Below are 13,311 nucleotides of genomic sequence, written 5' to 3' on the forward strand. Positions count from 1 at the left end.
ACGAGAGGTGAGAGGAGACGGCCTCAGCTTGAGGTCATCTGGAAAGTGAGATCAGCCCCGCTGTGTGGGGCTGTTAGTTTTTATGGGCGCAGCAACTTCGTATGCTAACGAGTGGGAGGATTGTTCCAACTACTTTGGGGAAGGGGCTGGGATGCCCAGGAGTTGGGCCATCACCCACTTTTTGATTTTTTTATGGTCAGCCTCACAGCCATCATGGCATCAGTGGGACAGCCATCTAGCATGCTACTGTGTTACAGTGAGCGTATAATGAAGTGCAAGGTCTCCCGGGAGTTGGGTCTTCCACCATCTTGGTGCTAATGGCTGTGTCATTCTTTGAGTGGTTGTGCCCTGCCCCCTGCCCTCTGTCTCAGTAGGGCTTCCATAACAGAGTACCACAAACTAGGTGACTTTTAAAAAAAAATAGAAATTTATTCTCTCATCGCTCTGGAGGCTGAAATTCCAAAATCCAGATGTCTGCTGGGCCATGCTGTCTCTGAAGCCTCTAAGACATGATCCTTCTCTGACTTCTCTGGTTTCTGGCAGCCCCAGGCGTTCTGTGGCTTGTGGCAGCATAGTTTCATCTCGGCCTGTGTCTTCACAGGGTCCTCTTCTCACATTGTCTCTCTTTCCTTCTTTGAGAACACCCGTTCTGCTGGATTGTGGCCACTGCACTCCAGGATGACCTTCATTACTTAAATCTGCAATGGCACAATTTCCAAGTAAGGTCGCATTTTGAGGTACTGGTGGTTAGGACTTCAACATATCTTTGGACAACTCATTACAGGGCTCAAAAAAAAAAAAAAATCGCAGCGGAGGGAGAGTCGTAAGACCCAGGAAAGTGGAGTTATGAGCCCCTGGGGAGGTGGAAGTAATTTATTCACATTCTTCTCTCCTAAAAAAAAATTCCAGCCCTCAGCCATACTAGAGACCGATGCATTCTTTTTGTTAAGATATCCTATCTCACCTTAGTCAGGTTTGGGGGGTGGGGGGGGTGTGTGAGTGAAATGATACTGAAGAACAAATGTCGCTAGCCTCGGTCATTTACCTTGTGGTACAAATTTGGCTGCTTCTATCCATCAGCACTGGGCAGAAAGAAGAGAAAGATTTTCTCGAGCTGAATCCTCACCAGCATCACAGTTTAGCAGAGGGCATGACTCCACCTCTCACGCTAGAGCATTCTGGTTATCAGTCAAGTTTTATTTTAAGTAAAAGCGTATTGACAGCAGAGTCCTGGAGTGTCACCTGTGCAGGGATGTCTGGCTTCGGGATGGGATGGTTTTCTCATTGAAGGGGCCGTTGCTGTGATCCATCAAGCAGCAGCTCGCTCCATACATATTTAAAACCCATCCTTCATGCGAAACTGTGGTGTTGCAGAATCGTTGTCACCGTGGCAAGGCAAGATATTAACGAGCCCGGCTGCCTCTCCGAACCATCTCCAGAGCACACCGTGAATCAAATGAAGAGCTAGTGTCGGGTCTGAAAACTCGAAACAGAGGGGCCAGTCGCAGTAAGTGAAGAGGGACACTCTTTTCTACTTTCTGAAAGTCCATCAGTGCGTCAGTACACTGATCGGCTAAACTCCAAACTATGGAAAACAAGCGTGTTAGTGACTAACCTAAATATTATTCTTAAACGAATAGCAATATTACTCAAATTCTTTTCGTACTTATAATGACTTGGAAAGGTTGAGCCTTCCCTAGGGCAAGTTTCGAATAAGTGAATTAAAGAGAAATTTTGTCTTTAGTGAAATGTTTCCGTCATCAGTGAAAGTGGGAAGGGATGGTTCAGAGACTGTCCAGTGCTGTCTTTCTCCCTGGCAACGCGGGAGGCTGCGCGAGGTGCCGGTACCCTCACAAGCCAGTGGGAGACACTTCTACTCCAAGGAGGATTAAGATTCTCATGGCTGATGTTTTAATTTTTTCTTGAAAAGAAAATGAGATATGATTTTAGTGCAATGCGGGCAAAGAGGCGGAGAGCAGGTGTCAGGCTCAGCCCTTGATCGTTCTGAGAATGAGCGACATGTTACTGACCTCACACCCTCCCACCGTCCGGGGTCCCCTTCCTCAGCTAAACCGCATGAGGCACTTAGCAGTTGTCAGGAATTCTGATCAACATTTTATATAATTAATTTTATTCCATCGTCACAGTCACCTTTCGGGAGGATATTGTTCATTGGCTTCGTTTTTCATTTCATGCAACTCATGGTACAAAGATACTCGGATGAAGTTCCCACAGCTTTCTAAATCCCCCATCCTCTTAACTTCTTTGTGGCGTTCCCTCCAAAAATCACAAGTATCTAAATAGCACGAGGACGAGTGTGCCATGTTTGGGCTCATTCCTTTTAACCGATGGACAAACTAGCTGAAAGGGCTGTTTTGACTTCATCCCGAGGAATACATGATCTCAAGAATGAGCTACGAAACGCCGCTTGTAATGAGTACAACGAAATCTCAGTGTTTTACAAAAGTAAAGGTTTGGTGTCTGCTCCTATCTTTGACCATGCTAGTCCACCTAGGACTCGGCTCCTTACCTTCTTCTCTCCGTGTGGATGTGCTCTGCTTTGTGTGCACCTGTGTCATGTCAGAGGGAAAGAGAGGAAGGCTGTCCTCAGAACAGCCTTTCAGACTTGGGCTCATTAAGCGGCGTACATCAAACCTGATGACCGAGGCTGACGCTAGGAGAATGAGGAAACGTAATCTCTGAGCACACTGGTGTCCTGAGCAGGGTTACAGTAAACAATTTGAACAGTAGTGTCATTTATCAAAATAATTGCATCTTCTGTCAATGGAGGAAGATCATGAATTAAAATAAGCTTCAGAAGCCTTTGAAAATAGTTGCTTTTTAAAATGACAATGATTAAAAATCATCTAAGAGGAATTAAAGATGACTGTAATGTTTCTGGATACGTATTACCAATTTTAAAAACTGGGCAGGAAAAATGAGATCAAGCTCATTTTGCAGGTATCTTATTTGAGGTGTCACTAAGCAAATGGTCCGATGATTAGACTTGTGCCTGTAGCCTCGGTCAGCTTCTGAAATAGAGGATTGTGACTGGTCAGCGGACAGCTCGTTGTTAACGTCCAGTGGCTGCACAGAATTGTCCTGGGAGAGAACGGAGAGTAAATAGTGAGATGACTGTGGAGGGCGCATGGGAGAAAACCACAATCTAAAGAGAAATAAGAGGTCAGAAAGGAGAGTATAAGAAAATAATAGCTGTGGGAAAACCAGAAGAACACAGGATCAAAAGTTAACTTAATCAACACGAATCTCTGAATTTTCTACAAAATTGAGTTTTGATCATGAGTTTTGATCCTGACTGTGCTGGTGGAAAAACACGCTGTCCAACAAAACAAAAAAGCAAAAGACTTTGGGGAAGACAAAATTCAGTGCCACCGCCACTCTCCCCTTCCGTCTGGTTTTCAGTTCTCATCCTTCATGCTCTGACGTCCTCTATCTCGGGCAGGCCCGAGGGCTTGGGGTCACTGGGTGGGCACTGCTGACGGGCGGAGACGGGAGAAGGAGGGGTGAATGAAACCTCACGGTAGAAAGAGCAGGACATATGGGAGCCCGTGTGACGTGAATACAGGGCAAATAGAGAAGGAAAAACTACGCACATGCCAGAGGGCCTGCCGGCAGAGTAGCACTGTTTTCACTTAGGCCTCTCTCCAGTCCCTGTTGAAACGCAAAGTTCCCTCAGACCCAAACACTTCGCACGTGTTCCATTGGTCGTGTTCACAAAAGTGCATCTAGCACTTGCGAACAGTACAGTGGCAGGAAGTTAAAAAAAAATTCATTAATGGAAAACAGTTTTTAATTTGATCCTTTTCGGAGAACAGATTTTGGTCGGATATTGGTCATACCATTATCTTTCACTTGCTCAAACCAAACACAGAGCTGTATCCGTGACTGTTCATCTCCCTTAAGCCCTCATCGAATCTGTCCCCGGTTGGGTGAGTTCCGCTTCCCCAGTTTTTCACGAATCTGCTTATCTTCATCTCCTTGTCATCACTTGGTCAATTCTTATCATCTCTTGCATGGATGACTGTTGATCTCTCTGCTTCCATTTTTGCCGCTTTTGCAGCAATGAGTGATTTTTTTTTTAATGTGAATCATTGTATTTCTCTCCTCTGACTGAAGGTCCTCAGTGGTTTCTACTTTTCATTATATTTAAGTCCAGCACTTTTAACTGTGACCCGGAATGTTCACCATGACCTCCTTCTCTGCTTTGCCCCGTCTCTCTACAGTCCAGGAGCATTTGCTTCTTTGCTGTTTCTTCAAAACGCCAACCCCCTTCCCTGCTTCTGGATAGTGGAACTTGCTGTCCCCTCTTCCTGGCATGCTCGTTTTCTAATTCTTCGCACAGTGGGCTCATTTCTACCTTAAGGTCAGTTCAAATGCCGCCTCCCCAGAGAAGCACCTTCAATGTTCCCCTTCAAACTCATTTCCCCATACTCTTTACTGTCTTATAACCTTGATTTCCTTCATAGACCTTTCATAATTACTAATAATCGAGTGGGTTCTAAAAATTACTTCTTACTGTCTATTTCTCCCTGCCAGAGGGGGAGAGACCTTATCTGACCTGCTTACAGTATCTTCAGAAACGAGCAGAGTGCCTGTCACAAGTAGGTATTTCGTATTATATTTGTTGAATGAAACAATTAACAGATGAACAAGTAAGGATAAGAATAGATCCTGAGGAGGAAATAGGGAATGGAGCTGGGAGATGGGGAAGGAAGAAGACAGGTTCCACTCAATTCTCCGTTTTGCTGAGGTCTGACCATATGTGTGCATGTGCTTTTGTGGGTCGATCCAGTGTGTGGGTGAGCGAGAGAGCAGCGGGGAGAGTTCAGATGATGTGTCCTTCAGGGAAGAGCCTCCCAGATGCCCCTCAGAAACAGCAGATGGCTTCTAAACTTCCATTTGTTCCCCGTGAGCCTTTAAAATCTCACCCTATTCCCAGCTCTGAGTCAAGGGGAAACATCAGAAGAAATTGAATTTGTTTCTTAAAAACATCGCTTTCGCATAGCATTGCTCCAGTGACCTGTCTCCCAGTGCTGTGCACCTGCAGCACAAATGCCTTCCCGTGTTGCAGGAGCATCAGAGAGCTGCTGAAGGACATAGATCAAGGTCGAAACGCACTCAAGATCAGACGTCTGCGTGATGAGATATTTATCTTACTATTCCTCCTCCTCTTCCTTACCTATTGCAAAGGTATTCTGACCCCTCCCCACAAACTGTGCGGAATTCAGCCACCTCTTGTGCCATATTAATAATAAGAATTATTTTACGAAGTGTTTACTATGTACAATCTACTGCTACAAGTACTTTTTTTTTACCCTCATTTAGTTTGCCAAACAACCCTGTGAGTCCAGCTCATGTTATCCCCACTTTATGAGTAAGAGAACACGGTAATCCTTTCGAGACGAGCGAATTTGCCTAAGACCACGTACCTGGTAAACGACAGGCGTGGGATTTAAACACTGGTGGTTTGTAACCGCTTAATAGATCGTCTCTCCCTGCAGCCCGATTAGAACCAGCAGTTCCGCTCACTCCAGGGACGCGTACCTAAAACCCCATCTTGAGTATCCATGCAAGGTTTCCTTAACCCAGTTTAACTCTCATTCCTTGCAAAAAGTCTTCCAAAATGAGTTTTACACCAAATGCAAAAGAAACAGTCACTGTTTTAGACCCGTTCCTTGGGGGGTAAAAACGTTCCCTAATGCTCACCCCTCCCCACCTGCAGTTCAGCTTCAGGTGTCGCCAGGCTGTGCGGCAGAGGCCGGTGGGGGGCGCTGAGGGGCCGGGGGCGCGTGCTCTCTGCGCCACTGTACTGGGGGGCGTGGGTAAGAGCTCCCCCGGGCGGTGCTGTGATTCTGCGAATCTCCGAAGGGCTGAATGGAGCTAGAGTTACATAACTATGTAACTTGCAGGGCACGGTGCAAAATTAAGATGAGGGGCTCTTTTGAAAAACTATTAAGAATTTCACGACGCCAGTATCAAACCGTTAAACCAAGTGCAGGACCCTCCCAACCACGTGGGCTTAGGCAGTTACACGGGTTGCAGACAAGCCCGGAGGGTATTTTCAGGTTGGCAGCTTTTTTTTCTTTGCTTCATTAACCGTTTATGCTCTCCTGGTGTCCACCTTGCCCAGTGCCCTTTCTGTTCTTTCCTGAGGAGCCTGACCCCAGGCAAGGGTGCCCTCCCCTAGCTTTTCCTTTTCCTGTCTCCATCGTCAGCGTTCCCTATGTTTTTCTTCTCTCGGCGTTTGTGGGTCACATATTGTATACTTTATCTTTAATAAATACTGGAGTTTGAGGGGTGGAATGTTACAACCTCTGCATTAAAGGGGAGCATAAGCCAATGGAAGGGAAAAACAGTGAAATAATTTGCTTTCTAGTGACATAGTGGTATTGTAAAACCAAGGGAGAGAGGAGAAGGGAAGGCAGGAGGATGAAAAGGAAGGAAGGCAAGGAAGGGAGGAGGGAAAGGAGGAAGAAAGAGGGAGAAAGGATGGAAGAATCTGTCTGGAGTGGTTGAAAAAGAGACACATGCACTAGTCTGGAAATCAGAATTCTTCACGTTAGGAGGGATATTCTAGGCATAAAAAACCAAAAAACTTCTTAGCATCTAAGCCCAAAAAAAAAAAAAGAAAAAAAAACAGAAAACCACACACACGAAAAACTTCTTAGCATACAGTTGTTTATAGCATTAAAAATCTGTAATGAATTCATTTGAAACAACTATAGTGAATTTTAAAGGGGTTGGAAAGCAAGTGGAGAATCATCAGAAATCCACAGGAAAATTTCTGGCTCTTTTGAAATTATTCATAATCTACCCGGCTCCCTGACCCTGCACATCACCCCCCCCCCGTGCTCATCAGCGCCCCCTGCTGGGGCTGATGCCCTCAAGACAAAATCAACATTCACTACCCCAGGGAGCCGAGTCGGCTGGCGGGGCGGGGGAGAATGGCAGCAGGTGGTCACGAAGAGGGGGGAGTTAATGAGTCTGTATTAAAGTAGGCATTTGCTCTAGCCTCCCTTCTCCAAAAGACCCAGTGAGGAACGGGAGCAAAACAGTACTTTTCAGGCCCAAGGGCGTTCCTGTGGCGCGCACGGTGTGTGTTCTGTAGCGGACTCGTGGAAGTAGACTCTGAGGCGCCCCGTTCGAGGATGAGCCCTTCGACAACTGTGCCTGATTAACAGAGCTGTTCTAACAGCTCGAGGCCCTTCTGATGCCCTTACTAACCACGCACGGTGTTCATATCCTAATATTTTCATATCTTAATACAGTCTAGGAGTATGTTCTATATACTTCTCACATACAAAGAACTCAAATATATTAGGGAGATAAAAAGTACACACATATATATATATATATGTGTGTGTGTATAGATATATAGATATATAGATATATCTATATATCTATATCAGATTTTATTCTCTCTCTCTATATATATATATGTATATTCGATTTTATTTTGGAAGAAGTTTGAGCCCAAATATGTGATGTTATGGGGAGCCACCAATAAGATGATAGTTTTATAAATACCTCTGAAGAGTTCTAAAACCCCAGATAATAGATTTTAAAACAGAGCAAAGTGAAAATAATGCGTTGTCTTATGAATAGTGTCATGACTTTTCCTGATGTTTTCATACCCAGAAAGCCAGTGCAATAACCACAGACAGATTTTGGGACTGGCTAGATGGGAAACATAAAGCCAAGGTCAGAAACATTGATTATTGAGGAGATGGAACCTTAGAAATTAGGCCCATATATCCTATAAAACTCCCTGTCAAAGCTGATCCCCAAATCGGGTCCCATCGCTGTGGCGAGTCAGAGGCGTGGGTAGGACTCCTGTGTCTGCACCATAATGGGAAATGGAGAAGAGTTACCCTGCTGCAAGACTGTACAGGATCCTGGATGCCAAGATAAGGATCCTAGTCTTTAAACCTGAAGCTCAAGAAGATACAGAGACTATTATCGAAGAAATATTCTAAAATTCATAGAACTTAATCTTTGAGAAAACATTCCTTTATAGAAGCTCTGACACTGTCTTGAGTGTAAATGCCAACACACCTTACATGTGTGCTGTATCTGTTCTTTGGTTTATGAACTTATGCACAATATTTGGCACCTGCTCAGTAGGATCTCAAGAGCTTCCATGGGGACAGCCAGGGGACAAGCTTTCCGAGAAAAGGGAATTTCTCTCCAGAAAACAAGAAATAGTGTGTGATGTCCCTAAAAATAGGTAAACAAGAAGAAAAAAACACACTCATCCTGCAACAATGCTGGAATTCCCTTCATTTTCATACATTGTGTCAACAAAAGAGACCATATAAATAAGAAAAGGGCACTTTAATGACTTATTGACATTTTTATGGAATTGGAAGTCAGATTTTGGTCCCAAAGGGGAAGATTTCTTCTCAGCGATTAACATATTACCCAGAAATCTCTGGTTTCCTGGAATTCTCAATAAAAATTCCAGATCGCTTGGCAAAAGCGTTCAAGCATCACAATTTCTGCCAATAAAAGAAGAGTGATCATTCAGCTCTGCTTAAGCCTGCTTTCACTGGTTGTTTCAGGGTCCAACTCGGGGAGGCCAAATCACTATTGTGCTGCAGGTCCTGCTTGATAGGCAGAGAATATTTGAAGTGGGGATCACACAGGGTTGCTTGATGCAATAGGCCAGGGGATTACCTTATTTGGGGAAAAATGTTTATCATGGCACAAAGACCTCATTGGGGAATGAGAAAAAATTCAGGTTAAAAAAAAGTGTATGATTTACAGCTCAGCATTTCCATCCCCCAAGTTTATGATCTTTGGATAAATAAATGTAGTCCCACACCACGTACAGCTTTCTTGGAGAGTACAGTTCACCTAAGGAATCTGAGGGTGAGGAGATACTGAAGGGGACTAAGACCCTTGAGAATGTACATATAGCCTGTGGAAATGGAGAAAAGCCATATGAACCCACTCAAATGAAATATTTGGGGAATGGAGCTCGCAAAGAAAGAGGGCAAGGAACCTCGTACTAGAAAGCCAGATGTCCTTTCTTAGATGTAGGTAACAAGTACCCCAACAAATTTGAAGCCAGACGAACCTCAGTTTGGTTGGAAGAATGTCTGATCTGAAACAGGAGATACTTGTCATGAGGCAACTATGTAAGAAACTATTAATTATCTTGTGTTCTGTTGTCATTTGCCAGACGTAGACAGTGACAATAACCCAATTAGTCAGCACGGTTAGAATAAAGTGATCATATGGAGGCAATTCTCCCTGCCTCCTCGATATTTTCTAAAACCAAGAATAATACAGAAATATTTCTTGCCTTCGTAGAGTTGTGCATGTTACATGAGTCATTATGGACAAAGGAATATGTTAACTTCAAGGTGCTGTAACTCTTTGGGGCCCTCAAAAAATTGCACTCAATGGTAGTAACAGAAGGGGCAGAACACACTAACTGAGGTCCAGAGAAGCGATGTTTTGCAAGGTCAGTGATTGGTGGCAGAATTGAGTTTTGAATTAGATCTCCAACCGCTCCCTCTCCAGGGCTTTTTCTAGTCCATCACATCCCGAGAAAAAGCTTATCCCTGAGCCTTGACGATTTCATGTTCCAATATGATCAGGACCCTTCTGGCCTCTTCAACCATGAAGTTCTCTTGTAGTCTAATAAAAAAAAATGACACAAATTAATAGAGGCAAGCAGAAGCAGCAAATCTTGATTTCACCAAGGAAAAATATCAAAGTCCAGTTAGCTAACGCTGCTTTCAGTTTGCCAGTTGACTTTTCAAGTTCTCCAAGCGCTTTGCACCTGTGGCCTCCCGTCGTCATCGCAAATTGTTACGTTTGACTTTGTCATGTTACCTTCAAATTCAGTTTTACTCAGATTGCAGCGTAAGTAAATAAATAAAATAAAAACAGAAACAAAGCAAAAAGGAGTTATTGAAATAATGAAGAAGCAGAATTCTGAAGACACAGAGAGGCTGTGCTCTTCCCTGGCAACTCTGAGAATAATGAAACTGTAAAACTGTGTTTTCCAGTTTCTCTCTCTTGATCTGTGTCTGGACTCACTAGACCGCACCTATGGTTAAAACACAGGAATAAAAAGCTAAAACACGAGGTTGCACCACCCAAAGTTAGACCATTGCTCTCAGAGCTCTTCCAGCCCTCACCGTGAACTTAGCTGTCCTGGCAAAGAGGCCGTAGGCTTACAGGGCTACTAGATGGTACTTCTGATACAGGAAAACGTGGGGCAAGAGGAAGGCCGTGTCCCAGGTCTCGGGTGAGTCCCTGGGACGTGCCCCGCCAAGTGTAGGTCCTTGGCTTCATGCAGGAAAAAATTCAAGAGCGAGCCGCAGTTGAGTGAAGGTAGATTTACTCAGAGAGATACACACTCTGTGGACAGAGCACAGGCTGTCTCAGAAAACAGTAGAAAGGCCATGAGGTGCGGGGAGTGGATACTCAGTTTAAAGTAAAAGTACATACACACTCCGTAGACAGACTGCAGCCTGTCTCACTCAGACGGGAGAGCAGCCATAAGGTGAGGGGGTGGTTAGCTTCTATGGGCTTGGTGACTTCACATGCTCACAAGTGGGAGCATTATTCCAACTACTTTTGGGAAGGGGCTGGGATGCCCAGGAGTTGGACCATCACCCACCCTTTGACCTTTCATGGTCAGCCTTAAACTGTCCTGGCAACTGTGGGGGTGCCATTTAGCATGCTACTGTATTTCAATGAGCAGATAATGAAGTTCAGGGTCCACAGGGAGCTGGATCTTCCGCCATCTTGGTGCTGAATGCTGAGTCATTCTTTCAGTGGCTGTGCCCTGCCCCTCCCCGGTCTCACTTTCTCACCCTCATTCTTCTTACCATTTCTGCAACCCTGTCCTCTTGTAACAGGCTTCTTTATTGGTCAGATGAAGAACAGAGACTTCAGAGTGAATTCTTCGTCCAGTTTCTGTGGGACCTTAACATCTCTGAACGCATATTTCCTCATCTATGAATTAATATAATAAAATTGCCTTGTTAGGTTGCTGTGAGCATTAAGTGAGTAAAATGTGGCAATATGTTCCAAATGCTTAGTGGAGTGCCTGGTGTTTAGTGACACATACAATAGACCAGCTGCCTGTATTATTATTATTGTTTCAGTTAACGTTGAGATTATTCTCCTTCCCACTGAGTCATCTCTTTTCACTATTACTGGCTCCGTATCTTCTTTTTATTTAAAAGATGGATTCACACCAAAGTTTGTGTATCAGCAGTCTTTCTTCTATATTCTATCTATTTTATATTCTATATTTATATTTATAAATAAAAATTTTTTCCTCCCCTGCCCACACTTGAAGGGTAAAAGAAAGTGCTCTAATAGATTTGACAAATATGCCAAAAGTACCAAAGTGATTTAAAGAACCATAAAAACTTATTCTAAGTGAAAGAAGCCAGGCAAAAGGACCACACATGTTTTCCAGGATTTCCTTTTCAATTCCCAGATGAGCTCCTGTTGGCCCCAGCTGACATCACCACCTCAGGCAACTGAGATGCAGCCAGCAGTTTGCTATTGTTTTGGAAATGCCCTAGGGGTAGGCTGCCCCTCCTTCTCCAGCTGAACTGGGAATCAAATCAAATAGCCACCATATGTTTGAGAACAGAAATTTACCAGAGAACTGTGAGTCTGAACAAATATTGACGATGCCCTAGAGATGATGCTTTTAATAGATCTCCAAATGTGGTCAAATATCTCTGTTGTCCCCAGCGCTGCCAGCTTTTGGTAACAGGAGCGCTGGAAGGGGAGGGAAGAGCCTAAGTTAAAATGCCCCAGACTCTCCTGTCTTCCCTGGGTTCAGTAGTTCCCCAAGGCTAGATGGTGCTCCGTTTATTCTGTGGCTTGGTTCAATTGCCAGGTGTCTCAAATGGTTGATTTTAGTTGTTTTGCTTTTACTTACTTATTTTTTTTATACAGAGGTCAAGTTCACCTACTCTTCATTCTACTATTCCAGAACTGATCCAACATGATTTTTAAGTGTTATTATAATCTTTAACTTCTTCTATACACTTGCTGATTTTCCATCTATTTTGTCTGTCAATAATGAAAATGTGTTCCATCTCTCACTACGATAGATTGGCTTCCTTTTCTTAGTTCTGTCTGTTTTTGCTTTATATGTTTTGAGGCTGTTGTCTTACACATACAGGTTTAATTGTTGGTCTTCCTAGTAAGTTGAATTTGTGTCGCTTATATTGAGATATAAATAATGCTTTTAACCTTAAGATCGTCATCATTATTATTAACATAGTGTGAATGAAAGAAGTTGCCTGCCACATCAAAAAAAAAAAAAAGTGTTGCAGCCATCAAGCCACTTATAGCCATTCCATTGAGCTCCAGGGTTGACCTGGCTGATCTGGCTGCCTAAGCAGGTGTCCCCTTCCTTCCTCACCACTCCACGTGCCTCCGTCCTCAAGCTGCTGGCTCCCTGGAAGAAGGGGTCCTTCCCCAGCGAAGGAGGACTGTCCTTTGGGTAAGGGGATCGGAGTGGCTGTCCACCCCTGCTGGAAAATCCAAACAAGTTTTCAAGGTCCATTAATAGGAAACCGTAGGGTAGTCAAGCTTCCAAGACTCCAGACATATCCAAATGAGGGCTGCATATGGCAGTCTGCCTTTCTTTTTAAAAAAAAGAAAAAGTATCTATCTGCAAGTCAGGAAGAGTGCTCTCAGCAGCTTCTGCTCCACGTTTGGAACATGTGAGGTGAAAAGAAATTTTAGAGTATTCATCACCATGTCATTCCTTGGGTTTCAAGTTCCCTAGGAGGCCTGCCCTCTTCCTTTCCCTGTTCAGAGTCTTACGTTGGTTTTATATATAATGTCTACAGATTTTTGTTCCCCTCAGGGAAATTGGGAAACATATACCCACTCAGTTTTCCTAAAAGCAATACGTTTCAGACTGAGTGTCTTAAATATTTTATTTCCAATATTGAATTATTATTTGTCTCTCTTTAAAAAATGCTTTTGTGGTTTATCACAGTTTTCAATCTACAACTTAAAACAATCACAGTCTACTTTCAAATAATAGTACCACTTTACATATAGAATAAGGGTACTATTTGCAATTGACTCCAGTCTCCTCCATCCCTTTTGCCAACATCATTTTAATATATCTTATCTTTTACATATGATATAAGCATACTAGCCATTGATAATTTTTTACTTTAGGCCATCACTCTTTAAAGCAATTAAAATACAAAAATTAATATTTTATTTACCTTCAGTGATGTCACTTAGAGCACTCTTCCATTTCTTTGTGTAGATGAAAGTCTCTCT

This window comes from Vicugna pacos, chromosome 28, assembly GCF_048564905.1.
Source record: "Vicugna pacos chromosome 28, VicPac4, whole genome shotgun sequence".
In the NCBI taxonomy this organism is placed as follows: domain Eukaryota; kingdom Metazoa; phylum Chordata; class Mammalia; order Artiodactyla; family Camelidae; genus Vicugna; species Vicugna pacos.